Source organism: Triticum aestivum, chromosome 4D (genome assembly GCF_018294505.1).
Source record: "Triticum aestivum cultivar Chinese Spring chromosome 4D, IWGSC CS RefSeq v2.1, whole genome shotgun sequence".
NCBI classification, from domain to species: domain Eukaryota; kingdom Viridiplantae; phylum Streptophyta; class Magnoliopsida; order Poales; family Poaceae; genus Triticum; species Triticum aestivum.
Window position 1 is genome coordinate 400,805,320 of NC_057805.1, and position 24,400 is coordinate 400,829,719.

A 24,400-nucleotide genomic window follows, 5' to 3' on the forward strand; every position below is an offset into this window, starting at 1 on the left:
AAGAGCGGCCCTGCGCGCCTCCACCCGCTGCTCAAGGGACGCGCTCCGGGCCTGGAGCTCCCACGCGCGCTTCTCCGCAGCCTCGCAACGACGGTCAGCCTCGCGAGCCTCTTCCAAGGCTCACGAGCGGGCTTCATGGGCGATCTTGAGGGACGCCTCGGCCTTCGCATTCTCAAGGTCGCACTGATAGCGGTCAACGTTGATGGCCACCTTCAGCCTGCACCGCTCCTCCGCCAGCCGGAGACCTTCAGCCTCAAGACGCGAGTTGACTCCAACGAGCTCTTCACCCAGTCGACTCATCGCGCCCATCACCTCCTGGAAGAGGTCGTGGCGAACTACGCTCCGCCCGCGCTCAAGCTCGAATGCTCGGCCCACCTCGTCCTCCACCTCTGGGGCAGCGGGCGGGGCGCCAAGTGGCGCGCCACCTCCCAGCAGGGGGCTGGGGGCTGACGCCGCATCCGACGTCAGCCAGACCTCGCGAGAAGCCCGAGCCGATCGGGGCACGCTGCATGAAGAGGAGCCGAAGATCGAAGCCAACCAGCTGCTGTCCATGAGCAAGGGAGGGGTCTTGGGCACGCCCGCCAGGCTCCACGCTAGACCGTGGGGGAGGAATGGCCAAGCCGCGGGCTCAGCGCGCCACGAAGACGGAGATGCTCCCCCAACCAACCCTGCTCCAGGGGCGGTAAGTAGACCAGGAACGCTCAAGGCCGATGGGGGAGTCGAGGAAGGAGGAGGCCGTTTCTTAGGAGGCGCTGCCGCCTCGATGGAAGGAGTCCTGAAGAACCGACGTCAGAAGATGGAAAACAGCACACAGGGAGCCACAATGATAAGATACTTACATGTCAACGGCGATGTACTTCCTCCGCTTCAGCGGTCCGAAGATGTTGTTGCCGCTCGGGGATCCTTTCCTCTTGCGGAGCTCCACGAAATCGACGCAGAGTCGGCCGTATCGCTGGACGTGGCGGCCTACACGGGGCGAAGAGCTTGGAGAGACAACTTTAGGGGTTCCCGGATGCGGCAAACAGCCGGGCACCACCTCACCACCAACTCCCGAGGCTTCCGGGGCCTTAGCTTCGGGAGCCGCACGCCGCATCTCCTCATCGACCGGCGTTTCAAGAAGGGGGTCGCAAGCTCCCGAGGATGACGCCCCAGGATCACCACTCAGCATGTGCTCCATAGCACTTGGGCCACCAGCCTCCGTCGGAGCTCGCCCCCCTGCACCCCCACTTGGGGTGAGCTCAGCACTAGCGGCAAGGAAGGGAACCACGACGACGGGGTTCTCGCAGGGCCCCACCAGATGGATCGGCCGCAGCCCCCATTCGTCAAAGGAAGGCATGCTCGCTGCAAACTCATCCTTGTTCTTACAGCGATACAGCAGGCAATTCTTCCCAGGCATTTCGGCCAGCAAAGGGACACCCGTCAAGACCTTGAGCACTATCTGCCGCGTCCCGAGAGGGAGCCCGGACTCCTAGAACCTCATGTGGTCCTGACTGTTGAGCAAGGTCCACATTGGGCGAGAGTGGCACTGAAGCGGAGCAACCCGGCGCTTGACGAACTCCTTCACCACCATAGGCGCGGTCACGCCGCGATCCTTCAGCAGCCTCAGCCTGGCCCAGACAAGAGCAATGCGAGGGCTCGAGAGCCTCTGGTGGCCCCAGCTGGAGTTTGGAACAGCGGGCCCCGCCGGAACTTGGAGCAGAGGACTGAGCACGCCGGCATCAATAAACACCCACCGCGTACGAAACTCGCTCGTGGATGAAGGGAGCTCGAAGTCAATCCCCGCGCCCGCGGTCGCGGCCACGGCTTGGAAGCTCACACACCCCGAGCTCTGCCGGGGACCAGTCAGATGCAATGAGAAGAAATGGCGAAGCAGGGCCACGGAAGGAGCGATGCCCACCATGGCCTCGCACAAGAAGGCGAAGACGGCAAGAAGGGTCACAGATTGAGGGTCGAGATGAAGCATGTGGATCTGGTAATGCTCGAGCACCGCGTTGAAGAAGGTAGAGAAGGGAGGAATCAAGCCAGCCCAAAGGGTATCAATGAAGATCGGGACCTCAGTGGCTGCCCGATCCATGCGAGTGCGGGACGCGGGCCAAGCCACCGTCTGTCCCCACTCGTTGAAGCTGGAGCAAGCATGGGGCGCACCTTGTCCATGGCCTCATCGTTGAGCACCCGAGGCCGGCCGAGCGCCGGCTCAAAAGATGGAGGCGCAGTTGGCAACGACAGGGGTTTCTTCCCCTTTTCAGCTTGTTTCGGCGCCACGACGATGAAGCAAGCGGAGCGTAAGCTGGATTGGCAGGGCAGAGCAGGGCCTCGAGGAAGCTGGAAGATTGAAAGAGACAGGCGTGGGCGAAGGAGGAATAACTGTGTAGGCCGCGGGGGCCGCATAGCTAGGCGTATTCAGAGGCAGCGTGGGGAAGCGGAGACGTCCACGTCCAATCAACCGCCACGCATCAACCGAGGCCGCGGGCTTTTGGGGCCCGCGGTGCTCCGAACTTGACCCTTGGCTTCGCCGCGAAGCCAAGCCCGAGCACACCTTGGGCCCGGGGGCTACTGTCGGCGTTCTGGGAAGGGGGTCCCCAGACTTGCCTGCCTGCGGCCCACGGCATGGCTGAGCTAGCAGGTCGTACGGCCCATCTTCATCGACAAAGCATTCAAGACCCTCGCGAGGGGCCAAGCCTTGCGAGGCGGACAAAGCAAGACCTCCTCAGGAGCGGCCAAGCCAGGCAGGCTCACGAGGAGCGGAGATATCAAGGCGGGGCAAACCTCACGAGGCCCTCGTGACGTGAGCCATGACGATCGACACCAGGCGGGCGCCAGCGCGCGCAGTGTCCTTGTTTCCTCTTTGGTGCTAAGGAAGCCAGCGCAGGGGAGGAGTACCGAGGCATCAGGGAAAGGTTGCTATATTGGTGCAATGAGACCAGGAGGACGGCAAGACGGAGGTCATCGCGGAGCCCAAGACGGCGTCATCACCAGAGCCTTTCGCAGGCGAAGACCACTTTTGTCAGGATAGCTTGTACTAGTTGTCCCCCTTCAAATTTGCCCGTCGTTGTTGGCTCCCTTCCCGCTCATTATTTGGGAAGAGGACCTGGGCCTCTATAAATAGGTCTAGCCACCACAGTAGTAGGCATTGGATCCAGAGTCACGCGCAAGTTCGCTAGCACAAGAACACCTCAACCTCAGGAGGCTGTTCTTCCCCTTGTACTGTTCATCATCAGCCCAAGAGGCAATCCACCACCACCACACTGGAGTAGGGTATTACACCACAACGGTGGCCCGAACCAGTATAAACCCCGTGTCTTTCTGTGTTGCGAGTTCGTGGAGTTCTTCCGCGAGATCTTAGTGAGCTAGGGCGTAGATCGGTAGGAGGGAAAGACTTCGCGCGCACCCCAGTGTTCGAACCTAAAGGGTTTACCGGAACCCCACATCTGACACCGTCACTCCGTCGTCTCCATGGTGGACGCTCGCCGCGCTAGAGCTGAGCGCCGGGCTGCCCTCACCACCCGTGTTGCTCAGACGGCTCCCGTCAGCGGGCCACCTCATCGTTTCCCGTCGCCTACCGCCAACGCCGCAACCGGCCCGGCGGGGAACGAGCAGCAAGCGTCCTCGCTGCACCCGTCGGTGCGGCAGGACGGCCGCACCGCCACTCCATCGCTGACCCCGGCCGGTTCCTTGTCCCACGCACGTCGCGCTCCCATGGACGCGCAGGCCGCGCTCCTCATGGCGAACGAGCTCCTGCGCTACCGCCCGGTCGACGACCTCTACGAGGACTGGCTCGACCGCGTCGCCGAGCTCGTGCGCGCCGCAGGGGGCTCCCCGGTGCCGTCCCTCTCTGTACCACGCCCTCCGCCAGCCACGGGCGACGTGGCTCATGGAGCGCCTCCACCACCTCTGCCCCAAGATGGTGCCTTGGCACCAAGGCGCGTGGCCCCACGGCGCGACCCACCACGCCCGGTGCCCGCGCGCAAAGAGAGAAGCTGCCAAGAAATTCCTCGGCCGCGAGAAGCCGCACCTGCGCTCCCCGCGCCGCCTCGCCAAGACCACGCGATGCCTGCGGTGGCGGCATGCGGGCCTCATCAAGACCAAGCTCTACCTCCGAGACGGGCCCCGGCAACCACGGCCGGCTGCCGCGCCTTCACCCCCGAGCTGCGTAGCGTCGCTTGGCCGGGCAAGTTCAAGCCGGATCTGCCTCCTCGCTACGACGGCACCCTCGACCCCGCGGAGTTCTTGCAGCTCTACGAGCTGAGCATCGAGGCGGCCAACAGCGACGAGAAAGTCATGGTGAACTGGTTCCCAATGGCGCTCAAGGACGGCGCCCGTTCGTGGCTCCTGAACCTGCCTCAGGGTTCGATCTCCTCCTGGGACGAGATGCGTGACCGCTTCGTCGCCAACTTCCAGGGCACTCGCGACCGCCCGCCGGCCGCAGGTGACCTGCGCTGCATCAAGCAACAACCAGGAGAGACCCTCCAGAAGTACATCCAGCACTTCAACAACACTCGACTCAAGATCCCCAAGGTCACGGACGAGGCCATCATCTCCGCGTTCTCTGACGGCGTCCGCGGCATCAAGATGAAGGAGGAGCTCGCTATCCACGAGGAGCTGTGCACATCTTAGGAGTTGTTCAACCTGGCGACCAAGTGCGCAAGAGCTGAGGAGGGGCGCCTCTCCCTCCTCGAGCTGCCAGCTACGGGCGTAGAGGAGAAGAAGGCCAGGGACGTGAAGCGCAAGGAAGCAGCCGTGCTCGCAGCGGAGCCGGACACCAAGCGAGGCAGGGACCAGCCCAAGTCATCCAAGGGCAGCCGACCGTTCTGCGCCTTCCACAACCTGAACACCCACAACACCAGCGACTGTCAAGAACTCAGAGCCATTTGCGAGGGACGCTTCAGTCGATGCCCCGAGCGCAGCGACCGGGGCTACGGCCGAGGAGGAGGACGTGGGGGCGGACGCTAGGACGACCGTGGCGCGCGCCAAGAATGGCGCGACATGCCTCGTGAGGACCACTGGCAAGATCATCCTCGCGAGGGCGCCTGGAGGGACCAGCCTCGTGAGGATCGTCCTCAGGGCAACGCCGGTCTTCCCCCGCTGCCGCCACCACCAAGAAGGAATGACGATCACCATCAAGACGAGGGGCCGGGGGCTTCCAGGAGCCGCGTGCAATCGCTTGCATCTTGGGCGGCGCTCAGGCCCCAGCCTCGCAGCGTATCTTCAAACAGTTCGCTCGTGAGGTGAATGCAGTCCTCCCCAAGCTCGAGGCCACGCGCCCGCTCAGGTGGTCTCAGTGCGCCATCACCTTCAACTCGTAAGATCAGCTCAAGTGCGCAGCCACCGCTGGCGCCCTCCCGATGCTTTGTTCACCAGTCATCAGCAACGTGCAAGTTACCAAGACCCTCATCGACGGCGGCGCGGGGCTCAACGTCCTGTCCGTCAACACGTTCGACAACCTCCAAGTGCCATATGAGCAGCTTCAGCCTACCAAGCCTTTCTCAGGAGTGACCGACGGTTCCACCACACCGATCGGGCAGGTCCACCTCCCTATCACCTTCGGGGAACGCAAGAACTACCGCACCGAGCTCATCGACTTCGACGTCGCGCACATCCGTCTGCCATACAACGCCATCCTCGGGTATCCAGCCCTGGCCAAGTTCATGGCGGTGACACACCACGGTTACAATGTCCTCAAGATGCCAGGAAGCGGCGGAATCATCACGGTCCCGTGTGAAGAAACGGATGCGGTGTGTTCCCTCGAGCGCGCCTTTCAAGCTGCCGCAATCGACGACCCCGACAGCAAGAGCGAGGATCCTCCCGAGGCCATCCCCAAGAAGAAGAAGAAGTTGCGCCGTGCCGGACCTCAGGAGGGTGGCGTCGCGGCTGGAACCTCGTCAGGATCAGCGCCCGCTCCAGGGGCGCCTCCCTCCATCGCATAGGAAGGCGCGCCTAGCGCCCTCCTCGGGCAGGGCTCGGGGGCTCTCTTCTGGAGGGCATCAGACCTTGCCAACATCACGAGGGAGGCGCTTGGGCACCACTTGGAGGCGTGCTTCACGGCACGTTTCCCTTAGGAGAACACAGGGCAAGGAGCGCCCACCACTCAGGAGTTCATCATCAAGATCACTCGGGAACTGCAAGACGCAAGGGCCATGCGCGGCGACCGCCGCTCACGAGGCACAGCTCCCCATCCAGGCGAGGATGCAGGGCTGCGCGTCTGCATCGACGTACCAGGGCTCAACAGGGCCGCTTCTCGGGAGCTTTTCTGGCCTTCGCGCGTGGATCGTTGGGAGGGTCCACCACACAGCTACGTTCGCATGCCTTTCGGCCTACCGAGCGTGTCGTCAGCCTATCAACGCAACCTGTGACGTGTCCTGGCAGCTCAGGAAGCCAGGCACCACGCCGTCCTGGCAGAGATGGAGATGGTCCTCAGGGAACCACCTGAGCCCCCAGAGCCTCCCGAGGCTCAGGGCCCCGGTGGCTCGTGAGGAGCTACCCCTTCGCGGCACGCCTTCAGCTGCACCAACTCTCCTTCGTCGACAGAACCAGGTGACATTTTCCAAGTTCGTTTAGCTGGGAGCGCCCCTTGGGCTGCATTATTCCCAGGCCGCATGGGTCCGTCCCTGTGGCATGTATCCCTTTTGCTTATGTCTTTAGTTTACCCTGTTGGGGGCGCCCCTCGGGCTGCATCATCGCGATAGCACCAGGCGGCACCGCGAGCTCCCACCTCTTCCAAGTAATCCGCTTGCACGTTCAAAGGGGGGCTCCTGAGCATCGCGACTCAGGAGCTCTTACTGGCTCTCCAGCCCTCACCCCTGGCCTTGACCACGGCATCGCGACCTGGCATACCAGCGGCGGCTGAGCTCGCTCGAGGGCCGGGACCTGAGGACGTAGAGCACAAAGGAAAGCATTGGAAGGGGGAGGACCCGCACGGACCTAACCTAGCTACGTGGCGGATGATTGCGCATAGGTCTGGCGCAGCGCCGAGAATCGACCCCGAACTGCCAAGACAAGTCACGAGCTCGGAACGACTAAGTTGTTGGAACCTCGGCGTTACGCTCGCCGCATCCCTGTTGCGGCCATGTCGCATCCCTTTCCTGCTTTACCATAGCTTCTTGAGCGCTAAGGAGGACCTCCTGAGCATCGCGCCTCAGGGGCTCTTACTGGACCTCGGGCCGCTCACCTCCTGGCCTTGACCATGGCACGCGACCTGGCATACCAGCAATGGCTGCAGCCTGCCTGGGGACCGGGACCTGTCAGCGTAGAGCAACAAGCTATCGCGAGGATGGAAAGGGGAGACCGAGCCTTAACAGGACATGCGTTCACAAATTTTCATAACATGGAAGATATGCACAAGAGACATTACAGACCCTTTACACACCCCCACGGGGTACTTCATGATTCTTCGCATGGAACAAAAACGAGAACTAAGAGGAATCCTATCTACACCCTCCCGTGGCGGACGCCGTCATCAACAGTGGGCCACGGGAGGCCGGCGCCGACCCCATCCAGATCAGCGGCGGCGCTGTCTGGACGCCGCCGCCCTGCTCCGAGCCCGGCGAGAGCTCGGGGGCACATAGCTATCGTCGCTGGTCTCTGGAGTCTCGTAAAGCTCAGGAGAATCACTAGACTCCCAGGGGCTGCTGCTGCTGGAGTAGCCACGAGCAGAGCGCGCGTCAGCCTGGCGCTCCCCTCCAGGGCAACACTCCAGGCGGCGGCCCTCCGCGTCGAAGACCTTGAAGAAGAGTGTGGTGGCGCCGCCGAACTCAAAGTGGATCGCGAGGGCGCCTTCCGCACGGCAAACCCACGCAACCTCGCCCCAGTCGCGGGTCATGAAGATCTTGCCGGTGTGGACCGCTTCGATCTCTGCTCCGGTCGCCGGAGCGTCGCAGTCGGCATGCTGTAGCCAGAGCTCGAGAGACCCCCTCGGCGGCATCACGTCGGAGAAGAACCGCGGGAAGCGGATCCAAGAGCTTGGGGGCATCGGCGCCCATAGCACGAGCTCGCATGGAGAATCCTAGGCGTGGATCCCAGGGGCGACAGCGCGTGTCGCCATGGCGCGGCGACTATGGGCGCGGCACGGGCAGCGCCGCTCGTCGCTCCGCCCTCCTGAGCCCTCGGCTCGGGTGTACAAGGGTAGCGGATACCATGGAGGAGGCCGCTCGCACCAAGGCCTCGTCACCACCTGCATCGCTGCTTCGTCACGGCGGTGAACCGGCCTCTTCTTCAGCAGAAGCGGTCCTGGATCATCGCGGGGGGCCTTTCCTTTCTCTTCAACGGAGAACCTTCAGATGGGCGCCATTGCTGCTAGCAGTGGAGCAAGAAGGAAGAAGCGAGTGAACCGAGAAGGGATGGGCGACGGGGGCTCCGCCCCCCTCCCTATTTATAGCGGAAGAAGGCCAACCAGCACCTCCCACGATCACAGGTAATGATAATTTTTCCTTGCATATCGCAGAGACTTGTCAAATCGAGCAGTTGCCGAGGCAGCGTGGGGAAGTGGAGACGCCCACATCCAATCAACCGCCACACGTCGACCAAGGCCGCAGGCTTTTGGGGCCCGCGGCGCTCCGTCCTTGACCTTTGGCTTCGCCTCGAAGCCAAGCCCGAGCGCACCAATGGCCCGGGGCTACTGTCGGCGTTCTGGGAACCGGGGTCCCCAGACTTGCCTGCGTGCGGCCCACGGTGTGGCTATGCTAGCAGGCCTGTATGGCCCATCTTCATCAACAAAGCATTCAAGACCCTCGCGAGGCGGACGACGCAAGACCTCCTCAGAAGCGTCCTTTCCAGGCAGGCTCACGAGGAGCGGAGATATCAAGGCGGGGCAAACCTCGCGAGGCTCTCATGACGTGAGCCATGACGATCGACACCAGGCGGGCGCCAGCGCGCACAGCGTCCTTGTTTCCTCTTTGGTGCCAAGGGGGCAAGCGCAGGCGCGGAGTACCGAGGCATCAGGCAAAGGTTTCCATATCAGTGCAACGAGACCAAGACCAGCATGACGCCAAGACGGAGGTCACCATGGAGCCCAAGACGGCGTCATCACCAGAGCCCTTTCGCACGCGAAGACCGCTTTTGTCAGGATAGCTTGTACTAGCTGTCCCCTTTCAAATTGGCCGCCGTTGTTGGCTCCCTTGCCGCTCAATATTTGGGAAGAGGACCAGGGCCTATATAAGTAGAACTAGCCATCACAATAGGGGAGACGAGGGGGAAGAGAGAGCTCACAGGCGGACAAACTTGATCTGATCTGATCGAGAGCCAACCCTTAGCCATACCGAACACAAGAACACCTCAACCTCAGGAGGCTGTTCTTCCCCTTGTACTGTTCCTCATCAGCCCAAAAGGCAATCCACCACCACACACTGGAGTAGGGTATTACACCACAACGGTGGCCCAAACCAGTATAAATCTTTTGTCTTTGTGTTGCTAGTTCGTCGAGTTCGTCCACGAGATCTTAGCGAGCTAAGGCGTAGATCGGTAGGAGGGAAAGAACTTCGCGCGCATCCCAGAGTTCGAACCTTAAGGGTTTTGCCGGAACCCCAGATCCGACAGTCACGGTTTTGCTTCCGCGAGAGGCACGGGTGTGCTTTCGCGAGAGTCGCGGCCGGGCCTCTCGGAAACGAAAAAACACGTTTTCTATTTATTTTTCTTTCGCGAGAGTCACGGTTTTGCTTCCGCGAGAGGCACGGTTGTGTTTTCGCGAGAGTCACGGCCGTGCCTCTCGAAAAGAAAAAAACCCGTTTTCTGTTTCTTTTCCTTTCGCGAGAGTCATGGTTTTGCTTCTGCAAGACGCACGGTTGTGCTTTCACGAGAGTCACGGCCGTGCCTCCTCGAAAATGAAAAAAAACGTGTTTTCTCTTCTTTTTTTTCCGCGAGAGGCACGGTTGTGATTTCGAGAGCGGCACGGGCGTGCCTCTTTCGGAAAGGAAAAAACCCGTGCTCCCGGTTCGGTTTTTTCGTCCGGTTTTTTCATGAAAAAAATTCGTCAAAACTTATCAACATGGGATCTAGTTTTGAAGATCTCAACGCGAGGAATCCAAAGATGAAAGAGTTTCGAGATTTCGACACACGGTTTGAGAGATAAAACGTTTTGAATAAACGGATCTACGAAAAAAGGAAAAGCTTCCAGGTTGCGACAAGTGGAATGCGCCACTTGTCGAACCCAAGGAAGTTGGAGTGATCTTTACCGCGACCGCTGAGAGCTCCTATTGGACGCTCGCGGGCGTCCAAAAGTCGAGCTTTCGCTGAAAGCTCGCGTAATCGGGTCAGCCCATAACCAGAAAACAGCACGTAAAAATAGCACGAAAAACAAAATCGCATATTTTTCAAAAAAGAAAAACAAAGTCGCATGCTACGGATTCGACCTCCTGACCTCAAGCCAGGTAGATACAACGCTAACAACACGAGCTAGCAATTGAGTACTATCAATTTACAGCGCCACCGTTAAAGTAGTATAGCGGCAGATCTGTTTTCTTTTCTTAAATTTTTTCAACAATTATTGGAAACAAATGTGGGCGATTTTCCTTAAAATCTTTGAATACATTTTAAGTCGTGAATAAATATCTAAAATTCTAAAAAAAATGAAACCTGAAAAATTATTGAAAATGTGAACAAGTTTTCAAATTCCAAACATTTATTGATTTTTCATACACCTTGAATTTTTTTTTAAATATACACTGAACATTTGGTTACATACGTTGAACAATTTTCAAATACCAACTGAACATTTTTGTGATATACACTGAACAATATTTAAATACATGTAGAACAATTTTTAAATATATATTGAACATTTTTGTAATATTTGGTGAACAATTTTTAAATACAAATTGAACATTTTTGTGATATCTGTTGAACAGTATTTAAATTCATTGAACATCTTTGTATAAAATGTTTTTTGGAAATCATTTCTACGTTTTAATTTAGAACAAATATTTGAAAAAAGAAAAACAAGAAAAATACAAAAGAAACGAAGAAGAAAAAGAAAAAAGAAACGAAGAAGGTAACAGAAAGCAAAAAGAAACAGAAACATAGCGACGCCTACCTGTCCGGCCCAAATCGGAGCGCCTTCAGCGAAGCCCCGACGTTTGGAGGCTTACGAGCGTCAAATAGGATCCACCGCTGACCTCTAGGGATGTTGTAGTGGACCGATCCAATTGAGAGTTGTTGTTCGTTTCTTTTATTTGTTAATTTCGTTCAACTTTATTATTTCACATATTCTAAAATATAAATTTCAGCAAATATTTTACTTAATTTTTTTTAAATTCATGTTGCATTTAAAAACTGTTCATGTAATGCAAAACATTGTGCATGTAATTTGTAAAAAAAACCTTTGATTCACACAAATAAATTAATCACGTTTTAAGAAAATGTCCATGTATTGTAAAAGAAATTGCCCACGATGTTTTAAAAAAATTCGTGCCATTTAGAAAAATGTTTCACATCTATTCGGAAAATGTCCCAACATGTATTTGAAAAGTAGAAATCATATTTTAAAAAATGTTCAACATGTATCAAAAAAATTCAGTGTGTATAAAAACAATATACAACAGGTATTAAAAAAATGTTCAACATGATTTGAAAATACTGGTCATCATTTATTGAAAGAATCTAAGATGTATTATAAAAAAGTTTCACGTGTATTAAAAATATGTTCAACTTCTATTCTTAAATTTTTCAACGTGTATTTAAAAAATATGTAACATGTATTAAGAAAATGTTCACCATATATTTAAAAAATGTTGAATGTGCATCAAAAAATTGTTAAGTGTGTATAAAAACAATATACATGGTGTATTAAAAAGTTGACGTGTATTTAATAACATGAAAGGAAAATTGAACATAAAAAAAGAATGAAAATAAAGAAACGAAAGAAAAATACAAAAAGGTAAATAAAAACGTGTGGAACCTTCCAAAACTATTGGAAGGTTCCATGAATCGGTGGAAAACCACTCACTAAACACATTACACTGGGTTGGCTCATCCTAGCGATTGTGTACTGTGATTTATTATTATTATTATTTAGAAATTGTGTACTGTGATAAGGTACTCAATCTTGGAGTAGACAAGGTATAGTTGTCGTGGACAATTCGTCGAGCAGCGTATAGGATTTGCTCCAGCCCGTAGCCCAATCAACATTTGGTCCAGTTGACTATCGGGCCAAATTTACGAGAGCAACTAGTTAACGAGCGCTCCTTCGGGAGCCTCGCAACGATCAGCGCCATTTGGCGCGCTCTCAACCATTCGCCTCGTGTCGGGCTCTCGGGGCTTCTATCGGATTTTGTTTTTTTGCATGCGTTTTCGGCTTTTTAAACGTTTTTTTTAATGTTTTGGTTTTCACCGGTCTTCCTTAGCTATTCGATAAAAAATCAAATTTTCTTTTGCGTGGAAAAATGCGTTTTCTTTTTTTTTCCTTTCGCCAGAGTCACGGTTTTGCTTTCGCGAGAGTCACGGCCGTGCCTCTCGGAAACGGAAAAAACACGTTTCTGTTTTTTTTTCTTTTGCGAGAGTCACAATTTTGCTTTCGTGAGAGGCACGGTTGTGCTTTAGCGAGAGTCACGGTCGTGCCTCTCGGAAACGAAAAAACGCGGTTTCCTTTTTTTTCCTTTCGCGAGAGGCACGGTTGTGCTTTCGCGAGAGTCACGGCCGTGCCTCTCGGAAAACGGAAAACACGCGTTTTCTGTTTTTTTTTCCTTTCGCGAGAGTCACGGTTTTGCTTCCGCGAGAGTCACGGTCGTGCCTCTCGAAAACGAAAAACACACGTTTTCTGTTTTTTTTCTTTCGCGAGAGGCACGGTTGTGCTTTTGCGAGAGTCACGGCCGTGCCTCCTCGGAAACGGAAAAAACGTGTTTTCTGGTTTTTTCCCGCGAGAGTCACGATTTTGCTTCCGCGAGAGTCACGGCCGTGCCTCCTCGGAAACGAAAAAAAACACGTTTTCTCTTCTTCTTTTTTCCTTTCGCGAGTCACTGTTTTGCTGCCGCGAGAGGCACCGTTGTGATTTCGTGAGAGGCACGGGCGTGCCTCTTTCGGAAAAGGAAAAAACCCGTGCTCCCGGTTCGGTTTTTTTGCCCGCTTTTTTTCGTGAATAAAAGTTCATCAAAACCTATCAACATGGGTCTAGTTTTGAAGATCTCGACGCGAGAAATCCAACGATGAAAGCGCTTCCAGATTTGGACGCACGGGTTAAGAGATAAAACGTTTTGAATAAATGGATCTACGAAAAAGGGAAAACTTCCAGGTTGCAACAAGTGGCGCACATGCAGCGCGTCACTTGTTGCAACCTGGGAAGGTTGGAGTGATCTTTACAACGAGTACTCCTCAACTAGTGATTTCGCAAATTTACATGAAGCGGATAGTGGGCACCAAAAACGGCGATCCCTATATGGCGCATATGTCGCCCGCAAGCGAGTTGGGGCGTACCCACCTTGAGCTTCCGCAGCTTTTTAGGCCAGCCCATATAGGGATTCCTCCCTACTGGGAACTTGTTTTTCTTATTTATTTCTTCCAGTTTTTTTTCTTTTTATTTCCTTTTTCTTTTTACTTTTTTGATTAACTTTTTTCTTTTCTTTAATGTTCTTTTTTTTTATTTTCTCCCTTATTTTCACATTTTCTAAAAAAAACCGGCCATGTACCAATTTTTGCGAACAAATTTTCTTAAATTGTGAACGCTTTTCGAAATTATGAACATTGTTTGAATTGCCGAACATTTTTTACTAATTCGTGAATATTGTCTTGAAAAAGTGCACATTATTTTTAAATCAAGAACTTTTTTTAAATCCGTCAACATTTTTTTAATTCTTGATATTTTTCAAATTCTCAAACATTCCTTGAAATTGTGTACATTTTTCTGGAAAAGGTGGACATTTTTGAAATTTCTGAACTTTTTTGAAATTCAGAAATATTTTTTGTTTTTGACGAATATTTTTTTAGTTCCTTAATAGTTCTTGAAATAGCGAACATTTTTTGAATTTTCTGAACATTTCTTTAAAATTTTCAACAATTTCAAAATTACTGAACATTTTTTGAATATTGTGAACATTTTTCTAGAAATTCATGAACATTTTTTGAATACACGAAAATTATTTTTGAAATTGTGTACATTTTTTGAATCCTTGAGAATTTATTATTTCCTGAAAAAATTCAAATCAGGAACAATTTTTTAATTCACGAATAATTGGCAATTTCTAACTTTTTCTGAAATCCTAAATTATTTTTAAAACTAAAATAAAGCTGAAAACAGAAAAAAAAAATTGGCTAAAAAACAAGGGGCTCCTCGCCCAGCACATGGGCCGGCCCATGAGGGCGCGCGGGGGAGCAGGGAAGATTCGCGCTCCCGTGGCTGCCAGCGCGTACATGGCTGTATAGGCGCTCCCATCAAACACGAGAGCAACTAGTTAACGAGCGCTCCTTCGGGAGCCTCGCAAGGATCAGCGCCACTTGGCGTGCTCTTAGCCATTCGCCACGTGTCGCGCTCTGGACGCTCCCTTCAGATTTTATTTTTTTTATTTTTCCGCACGCGTTTTCGGCTTTTTAAACAGTTTTTCCCGGGTTTTTTCAACGTTTTGGTTTTCCCCCGGTCTTCCTTAGCTTTTCGACCCAAAAACAAATTTCGAAAAATAAAAATTTTGCGCGAAAAAACGCGTTTTCTTTTCTTTTTTCTTTCGCGAAAAGTCACGGTTTTTCTTCCGCGAGAGGCTTTAGCGAGAGTCACGGCCGTGCCTTTCGGAAACGAAAAAAACACATTTTCTGTTTTTTTTCGCGAGAGTCACGGTTTTACTTCCGCGAGAGGCACAGTTGTGTTTTCGCAAGAGTCACGGCCGTGCCTCTCGGAAAGGGAAAAACAAAACGTGTATTCTATTTTTTTCTTTCACGGCTTCCGCAAGAGGCACGGTTGTGCTTTCGCGAGAGTCACGGTCGTGCCTTTCGGAAAGGGAAAAATACGCGTTTTTTGTTTTTTTATCTTTCGCGTGAGTCACGGTTTTGCGTTCGCCAGATGCATGGTTGTGTTTACGCGAGAGTCACGGGCATGCCTCTTTCGTAAAGGAAAAAAAACACGTTTTCTATTTTTTCATTCCACGAGAGTCACGGTTTTGCTTTCACGAGAGGCACGGTTGTGATTTCACGAGAGGCACGGGCGTGCCTTTTTCCGAAAGGGAAAAAAGCCGTGCTCCTGGTTTGGTTTTTCGTCCGGTTTTTTCGTGAAAAAAAGTTCGTCAAAACCTATCAATATGGGATCTAGTTTTGAAGATCTCGACGCGGGGAATCCAACGGTGAAAACGGTTTAAGATTTGGACGCACGGTTTAAGAGATAAAACGTTTTGAATAAACAGATCTACGAAAAAAAGGAAAACTCTCAGGTCACGACCAGGGCGTGCTGCATGTGCGCCACTTGTCGTGACGTGGGAAGGTGAAGTGTTATTTGCAACGAATACTTCTTAATTAATGATTTCGATTAAACACCTCCTGCCTACATAACTTTAAGACTAATTTCCGGCTTCAGATTACAAGATAGAAAAGAAAGATGCACGAAACAAGCAAAATTAAGCTAAGCACTAATAAAAAACCATGTGATACATGTGATAAGCAATCAAAAGAATTCAAAAGGCTAAGCACTAATACAAATGTTGATCACTTAATCATCTGGGAATACACATGTCTTGGCTCACTGTGCGCCTGAAAGCTACAAATACCGATACCAACAGGACGACGACGAAACTGCAAGACAAGTAGAAGACCGCCTGGTTGATGGCTTCAAGCCCTTGTGGAAGTATGTGTGATACAATGATCTTTTAAGGAGCCAAGTACAATATCGACATACATGCATACAAGACACAACACTGGACGACCTACATTCTCACATAGCGTCTACTGAAGATTGAAAACATTTTATGCACACACACATGGGGTCAAACTAGCCACGTTAAGTTGAGCTAAGAGCATCTATAGCCGGGGGACCCAAACCCGCCTCAAACGTCCGAGCGGACGACCCGATCACTGGTCGGTCACAAAAACCGACCCAGACGAGCACCTCAAATGGGCCTCAGACGTCCTGGCTGACTGGCACCCCTCATATCTTGCCCAAATATGGAACGGATATGGGAACGCCTGGGCGCGCCCAGGCGCGTGCGCCACGTCAGAGTGAGATGGGGTCCCACACGAAATCGCCCGGAAACCAAGCGGTCCGACGGACGTCTCCTCCGGTAGGGGTGTGAACACCGCGTGACGCCACTCCGACTCGCCGCCCGAGGCCAAATCCAGCTATTTAAGCTGGCCGATGCCCCCAACCCTAGCCTCATCCACCTCACTCTTCGCGCCGCCAGCCCGAGCCCATCCACCTCTCTCCCACTCCATCGCTGTCCCCATGCCCTCCAGCTTCGCCATGGTTCGGCAAAAGATAACCACGTATGCCATGCTCACGCCGGAGCGCGGTTCCAGACTGAGCAGGAATCCGGGCGAGGCTCGCCGCCCGCATCGCTGTCGGCCTGCCTCCGGACTCGTCGGAGCCGGAGAAGGAGGAGTAGGCGGAGTAGGAGGAGGAAGAGGAGTGGTAGCCGGCTCCAATGGAGGTGGCAGATCCGGAGGAGGACGAGGTGGAGCAGCCAGAGGAGGAGCCGGCGCCGGCTCCGGGCTTCAACATGGAGGACGCGGAGGCGGAGTTCGCGGTCGTCCAAGCGGCCGAGATGGCAGAGCAACAGGTCATCCAGGATGAAACCTATGTGCGGACCAACCGACAGTTCATCCGGTAGGAAAGGGTGGCGATCGACGCACTCTTCGACGAGGTTGAAGCGAAGATGGATGCGGAGGCCGACGCAGAGGAGCCGGAGCTGCGCCTGTCGGCCATGTTCCAGGTGCAGGGCACGAAGATAGTGGACATCTCCACGAGGATTAAGGTACTATAGGTTATCTTAACATGTAGTATGTGAATTTTATCATTTGTATGCTTTTGTATGGATCTACGTTTTCTAGTATGAGATATCCGGATGCAGATGAGTAAAATTAAGACATGATCGGTCACTGTACACGGACACGATCGGACGCGTTCGTGAGTGTTTGAGGGGTCGGATCTGCTATTCGCGGCTGTAACGCTCTGAGGATATCCAGAGCGTGTACGATGCTAAATTTGCCAGGAAAGTACTATTTGGCACGAGTGTTACATTTGCCAGTACAAAATTGTTGTACGGACCACAGTCGCCGGCCGAATTTTGGACGACGGGGGGAGTGGACGGTGATGCTCACCTTTGCTAATGGGAAACGTTTGGGGCCGGGGCACCGGCCGAAGCTTCGGCCGGTCCAGTCCACGCGCGCACGCCGTGACCCACTCGCGAGCAACCACGTGGCGCTGCGGATCCTGCGAATCTCGCATCATTCCTGTCTCGCAGCTCCGCGGATCTCGCCCCCATCCTCATCTCCTGCGTCCATCGTTGCAGCGCCGGCGCCCACATCTCGCCGTCGGCCATGGAAGGTCGAATCCCCCGCGCGTGCATGGATGTAGATCTCACCCCGCCATGCTTTACAGCCCGTTTCGCCATTGGATGCAGCAAGGCCGTTGACCAATCCCCATCCCCGGCGGTTGCAACTCCCACACGTCTTGTGCTTCTGCCTCGCCGCCGACGAGCCGGGCGGCGATGGTCGACACCGGAGGCTTCTGCAGAATCGTTGCACCCCCTCATGTTGCAACCGTTTAAAAAAAAGCTTCATCCCCCTAGATGTAAAGTTTCAACCGGATGTAGAGAAAGCTACAAGCGGTCGCTCCATCGCCGGAAAGCTACAACCGTTGACATGAAATGCTACAACCTTCGATTAAAAAAGATTCAACCGAAACGACACAAAAAGCCTTGACCAGGTGCTGCTAAAAAGAAAATAGCTACAACTTTTGGTAGAAAAGCTTCAACGGTTGTTGGAAAAAACTCCAACCATTGAGAGAGAAAGCTACAACTAGACACTATGAAAATAAGAAAGCTTCAACCAGCGACGGCTGGAGGTGGAAGAAGATGATAAAATGCTGCAGTTTTGCTACATGCTTCAACCGGCATAGATTTTTGCTACAACTGGCATAGCATTTTGCTACAACTAGCGTCACATTTTGCTACAACACACAGCCGGCGTCGCGGTTTTGCTACAACTAGCATCGTTTTTTGCTACAACCGACATAATGTTTTGCTACATCCATCACGGCCGAGCTGCGACCCAGCACGGGTTTCTGTGAATTCCGGCGGCGAGATCAAGCACGGGGGGCAGGGGCGGATGCTGCAACCGGTCGCCGGCGAGCTGCTACGGGTTCGCGGCGAGCTGCAACCTCGACCGGCCGTAACCATGGTCGCACGCTGCTGCATCCACGAAGGTTTCAGAACCACACGAAGACGACATAGGTGAGGGCGGGCGACCAGCGGCGAGGGCGGCGACCGTAGGCGACCGGCGGTGAGGAGGCGAGGCGAGGCGGTCGGCGCGTGCTGGGGCGTCGACGCGCACGAGGGGGCCCGTCCCTTTCCCGTGCGGGAGGTTGAAGAAGGAGGTGAGGGGAGGAAGGGATCTAACGATGCAGGGAACCAGATCTGACGGCTGGGGTTTGACCGGCCCAACCGTTGGGCCGGTGCGCCGGCGCAGATCACTGCCCTTTGCTAATTGCATGGATGGCTTGATGCGCTGCATCGTCTCCAAATCGCCCACAATGTGTCGGCTGTGTAGCGGCGTTGTTGCCAGTACTCTCTAGCGTAGGTGATTTCAAATTCTTTTACCTATTGGGCCCACTGCCGAATAAAGTGACACATATAGAATATAAAGAGTTCTTTGGTTGCGAGAAGAAACCTTCTGCACTGAAAACTAATGTCTGGCTGAAGCCGCCTGAAGGCGTGCTCAAGACAAACACTGACGGCAGTTTTTCTGCTGAGTCATCTTCGGGAGGATGGGGCTATATTATCCACGATCATGACGGTGATGTTGTTGTCGCGGCAGCAGGTCGACTAGCTCATGCCCAGGATGTTCTTTATACTGAAGCGGAGGCATGTTTACAAGTGTTGAGTATAATGTTTATTAGGAAAGACGAAATAGACTAGAATTTGTTCTGGCTTGTCTTGTACACTAAGTAGATGATTGTACTTTTATATATATGCCCACGAGGCTCAAGCAATACATTGAACTATTTCACCAATCCCTCTCTCCCTTCTAACATGGTATCTATCGCAAATCGATCATAAACCCTAGCTTCCGCACCTGCGCGCCGTCCCCGGGGCGGTCGGCCTCCATGACCGCCGCCGTGGGCCGCGCCGCCCGTACCTAGGGTTCGTCCGCCGGCCGTGTTGGCCGGCTGCCCTAGAGAATCTTTTTTCCCGATCCTTTGATCCGGGTTTTCTCTCTCTCGCCGCTCGCTTTGATCAGCGTCTACTTTTTGGTTTTCCGGTCTATGTGATCCGGTCTGCGTCGCCCACCGCCGCCGTCGACCCCGTGCGCCTCTACTCCAACACCGGCGCGATTGGCCGGCTTCTTCACCGACCCAGCGGCCTCGCGCGTCGTCTGCGCGTCTGCCCGTCGGTCGCCCCGACTCGGCGGCCTCGCGCGTCGTCCGCGCGTCGGCCCGCCGGTCGCCCCGACCCGGCGGCCTCGCGTCATGCGGCGGCCCTTCACCGCCGCCGTTCGCGCGACGGCCCGCCCGTCGATCTACGCCGGCCGTCACCGCCCTGCTCCGACCGGGACTCCTGCATCACCCCGACCTGGCGGCCTCACGCCATGCGGCGGCCAATCATAGTCGTCCTGCCGCCTGCCGCCGCCGGCTTCATCTCGGACTCCGCTGCCACCGCGCCTCCACCGAGCGGCATCCCCGGCCTCGCGCGCGATCGGATTGATCACCCGCCCGCCGCCGCGATCCGCCTCATCTACGCCCTGCGACCGACCTGGCCCGCCGGTTGCGCGCACCCCCGCAGGCCCCGTGAAGATCGTCCCCGAGTTCAGCGCGCCTCTCCACCGTTCGAGCATCGGGCTGCCGCTACATCGCCCCGTCGGGCCGCAGTGCTGCAGCCCCGTGGTTCTTCTCCCGGCTGCACCGACCCGCGTCACCGCTGCATCGCCCCTTCGGGCCGTAGTGCCGCGGCCCACGTTCCCCCGCCGCCCCGAGGGCGTCCGCTCTAGGCCATCCCGTGGCTGTATCGATCCTCGCGCCACCGCTGCGTTGCCCTGTCGGGCCGTAGCGAGCGTGGCACGCGGTCCACGCCGCCGTCCTGAGGCTGTCCCGCGGTTGCACCGACTCGCGAACCGCCGTTGCGTCGCCCCTTCGGGTCGCAGCGTCGCGGCCCGCGGTCCCTGCCGCCGCCCCGAGGTCTTCCCGCCGTCGCGCCTACCCGCCTGCCGCCACTGCATCGCCCCTTTGGGCCGTAGCACCGCGGCCCGCGGTCCACTCCGCCGTCACCGCGCGTCGACCTCCCGTGGTATGCGCCGCGCTGTCTCCCTTGGCGCGGGAACACCACCGTCCGCGCCGGTCTTCGTCACGTTGTCAGGGTTCTTTGCCTACTTCGAGCACCGCCACCGCACTCCTAACCTAGCCGCCGCCGCTCTTCTTTGGTCGCCGCCGCCGCTACCTTCGTAGCCGCCGCCGCCCGTCCACCCCCTTCGTCTTCATCCAAGCACCAGCCCATCGCCATCGTCGCCGTCATCTACCCCGACCACTTCGTCTACTCCGACCACCGTTGGTGTAAGGGCATTTTTATCCCTTCGTTGGTTTTGGTGATTGATGACAATGCTTTTGCGGACTAATCATGTGCATCAAATATTTCAGATATATTGACTAGGCACAAGATGATTGGGTTCCCCTCAAAGGCTATAGAAGACGGCGTTTCTCTTCGGTTCTTTTCGGTGGTATTGAGTCATAGGGAAGCCGTACTATTAAGAAGGGGTCCGCTTTGGAAAGGTTGGGTGGATTCATCACGTACACATCGTCCCTTGCACCTCCTTTCCTCTTGCCTTTGGAGCATCCTAAGTTTTCCTTGTCTATGCAATTATAGCTCTTGTCTGCCGAACTAGGAAGTGCGGTAGTACTGCTCGTCAGAGCGGTAGTACCGCAGGACCTTGCGGTAGTACCGCCCGCTGGTGCGGTAGTACCGCAAGGCCCCACGGTAGTACCGCTTCTGGTAAGCGGTAGTACCGTGGTCCCTGCTTAGTTCCGCAACTACGCAGCTGTAAGGGGCGGATGCAATTTTTTACATCCGCACCTCGCGCGGTAGTACCGCGGCTGGCTTACGGTACTACCGCGTCGGGTTTTTCCATCGACTCCAACTCTGCGGAAGTAGCCACGGATGTAATTTTTTATATCCGTGCCTTCCCATCCCTGGACAGCCCCTGCCTTGCGGTAGTACCGCAAGGGGGAGTGGTAGTACCGCACCAGCAGTACTACCGCCCTCTGCCTTAGTGCATGTGTGGCTGTTCTGGTCTCTGCTGCGTGGGCGGTAGTACCGCGGGGCTCTGCGGTAGTACCGCGTACCCCTGCGGTAGTACTGCGCCTCAGGTGCGGTAGTACCGCGTGCCCCTGCGGTAGTACCGCGCCTCAGGTGCGGTAGTACCGCGTGCCCCTGCGGTAGTACCGCGCCTCAGGTGCGGTAGTACCGCGCTACGCAGGCTGAGTTGGTGGATAACGGTTGGATTTGTTCTTCCACTATATAAGGGGTGTCTTCCTCCTCTAGTTGACTACCTCTTCCACCTCTAAGCTCCATTGTTGCTCTAAGCTCCATTTTCGCCCGATCTCCTTCCCTAGCCAATCAAACTTGTTGATTCTCTAGGGATTGGTTGAGGAGGCCCCAATCTACACTTCCACCAAGAGATATTTGAATCCCCCCACTAATCCCTTGTGGATCTTGTTACTCTTGGGTGTTTGAGCACCCTAGACGGTTGAGGTCACCGTGGAGCCATAGTCCATTGTGGTGAAGCTTCGTGGTGTCGTTGGGAGCCTCCAATTAAGTTGTGGAGATTGCCCCAACCTTGTTTGTAAAGGTTCGGTCGCCGCCTTCAAGGGCACCAATAGTGGAATCACGGCATCTCACATTGTGTGAGGGCGTGAGGAGAATACGGTGGCCCTAGTGGCTTCTTGGGGAGCATTGTGCCTCCACATCGCTCCAACGGAGACGTACTTCCTCTCAAAGGGAAGGAACTTCGGTAACACATCCTCGTCTTCACCGGCTCCACTCTTGGTTATCTCGTGCCTTTACTTGTGCAAGTTTATTTGTGCCTTATCTCTTGCTTGCGTGTATGCTTATTGTTGTTGCATCATATAGGTTGCTCACCTAGTTGCATATCTAGACAACCTACTTTGATGCAAAGTTTAAATTGGTAAAGAAAAGCTAAAAATTGTTAGTTGCCTATTCACCCCCCCTCTAGTCAACTATATCGATCCTTTCAATTGGTATCAGAGCCTCGTCTCTTTATTAAGGACTTTGCCGTCCGAAGAGTATGGTTGACGTCGTAGACGGTGTGGAGGAGCACTCCGGTGTGAATCCGGTCTCGTCTACGGGAGATGGGGGAACCGCGGTCTCTCGTGAGGAATTAAATGTGGCGTTGGACACATTGAAAACCTCCATGACTACCGAGGTCGAAAGCATGTTTAATAAATACTTAGAAGGGCTTAAACTTTCCACCGCACCGTTGAAAGTGGGTGATCCCGCCAACAAGGTGACGGATGCTACCTCCGACAAAGGGGAAGCTACTAGCGAGAAAGCTCCTTCTTCTAGTGGTAAAAATGGCACCGGCATCTTTGCCCATGTGGAACCTCCACCTGTCTATGGTGGACCGCTCCCTTCCACTCATTTGAATCATGCCGGCCCGGCTCCGAAGATTGAGAAGAATGTAGATTTTGATTCTTGGGTCTATCGTTTTAAGCGTCATTTAAATCATGTGAACACTAACCTTTGGAGAATCATTGAAGAAGGTTTTTATCCGCATGACCGAAGTAACTTCACTCCTAGAGAAGTTGTGGATCATCAATTCAATGAGAATGCTCTCTTCATCATCCAAGAAGCAATCCCACCCGAAGATCTTCCTCATCTCCGGCCCTACACCGTGGCCAAAGATGCTTGGCTCCAAGTTGTTTCCCTCTATCGGGGAAGCGCAAGCATTCAACGCTCCAACTATGAAGTGGTGCAAGATGAAGCCGATGAGTTTGCAATGAAAGAAGATGAAGAACCTCGTGAGCTTTTTCGGAGAGTAACCAAACTCGCGGTCTCTCTCCGAGATCATGGAAGTAAAGACACGGATGACAATTGGATCAAGCGCAAATTCCTCAAGGCAATGATGCCCTACCACAAAGCCATGTCCTCCGTCATTCGTCAAAGGCCGGACTTCCACACCTTGTCCTCAAGTGAAGTGTTGGATGAGTTCGTTGCTATGAGCATCTTGGACAAGACCGCCGACAATGCGGTTCTTCGCTCTCAAAGAGTAAAGAAGCCCAACCTTGCTCTAAAGGCCAAGGTTAGTATGGAGGAAGAGGATGAAGAGGAAGAAGAGGAGGGCAACCTCGAAGATACGAAGTATGCCTATCATGAACACATGGCTCTTGCTTCAAGGCAATTTTGGAGCAAGAAGAACTCAAGGCCAAACTTCAACAAGAACAATTCAAGTGGCGCAAAGGGCAAGCAACGGGTGAGGACTTGCTTCAATTGTGGCAATGTGAGCCACTTTGTTGCGGAGTGCCCTTACGAGAAGAGGGAAGACAATGGTGGCAAGCTCATCCGAAAGGACAAGGCCAAGTCGTTCCCCAACAAGAGCAACTTCACCAAGAAGACTCCTCCCAAGGCATTAGTCGTACAAGAAGAGTACAACGAGGATGATGACGATGATGAAGATGGTGAGTCGGTTGCCATGGCCTCTGTGGCCATTGCGATGACTCCACGGATGTCTCTCTTCGACTCACCCAATGAGAACATCGCCGCCAAGTGCCTCATGGCTAAAGCCACCAACAAGGTAACCCCCAACATCAAAACTACCATCATTAATCATCCTTCTTCGACGGATAGCATTGATGAACATGAGGGGACAAATGTGGAGGAAAATGAGTTTGAGACCTTTATGGGTAAACTCAAGGGTAAATCCAAGAAGCACTTCGTTGCTCTCTTGGAACAACTTGGTGAAGCCAATGACATGATCGAGGCTCACGAAGACACCATCTCTAAGATGGAGGGGCATAGTCGTGACTATGCCGATGAGATTTCGGATCTTTCCAATGCTCTTGACGAAGAGCGTGGTCTTCGTTTGGCTCTTGAGGAGTCATACAACGATGATCATGCTAAGTTAAAGAAAGATCTTGATCATGCTCTTGTTGTGTCTCGTGTGCTAAACTCCGAGAAGGCAAAGCTTGGGGTTGATCTTGCTAGACTCAAAGAGGAGTTTGACATTCTTGACAAGGCTCACAAAGTCTTGAAGGGTGTTCATGCTAGCCTCAAGGAGTCTCATG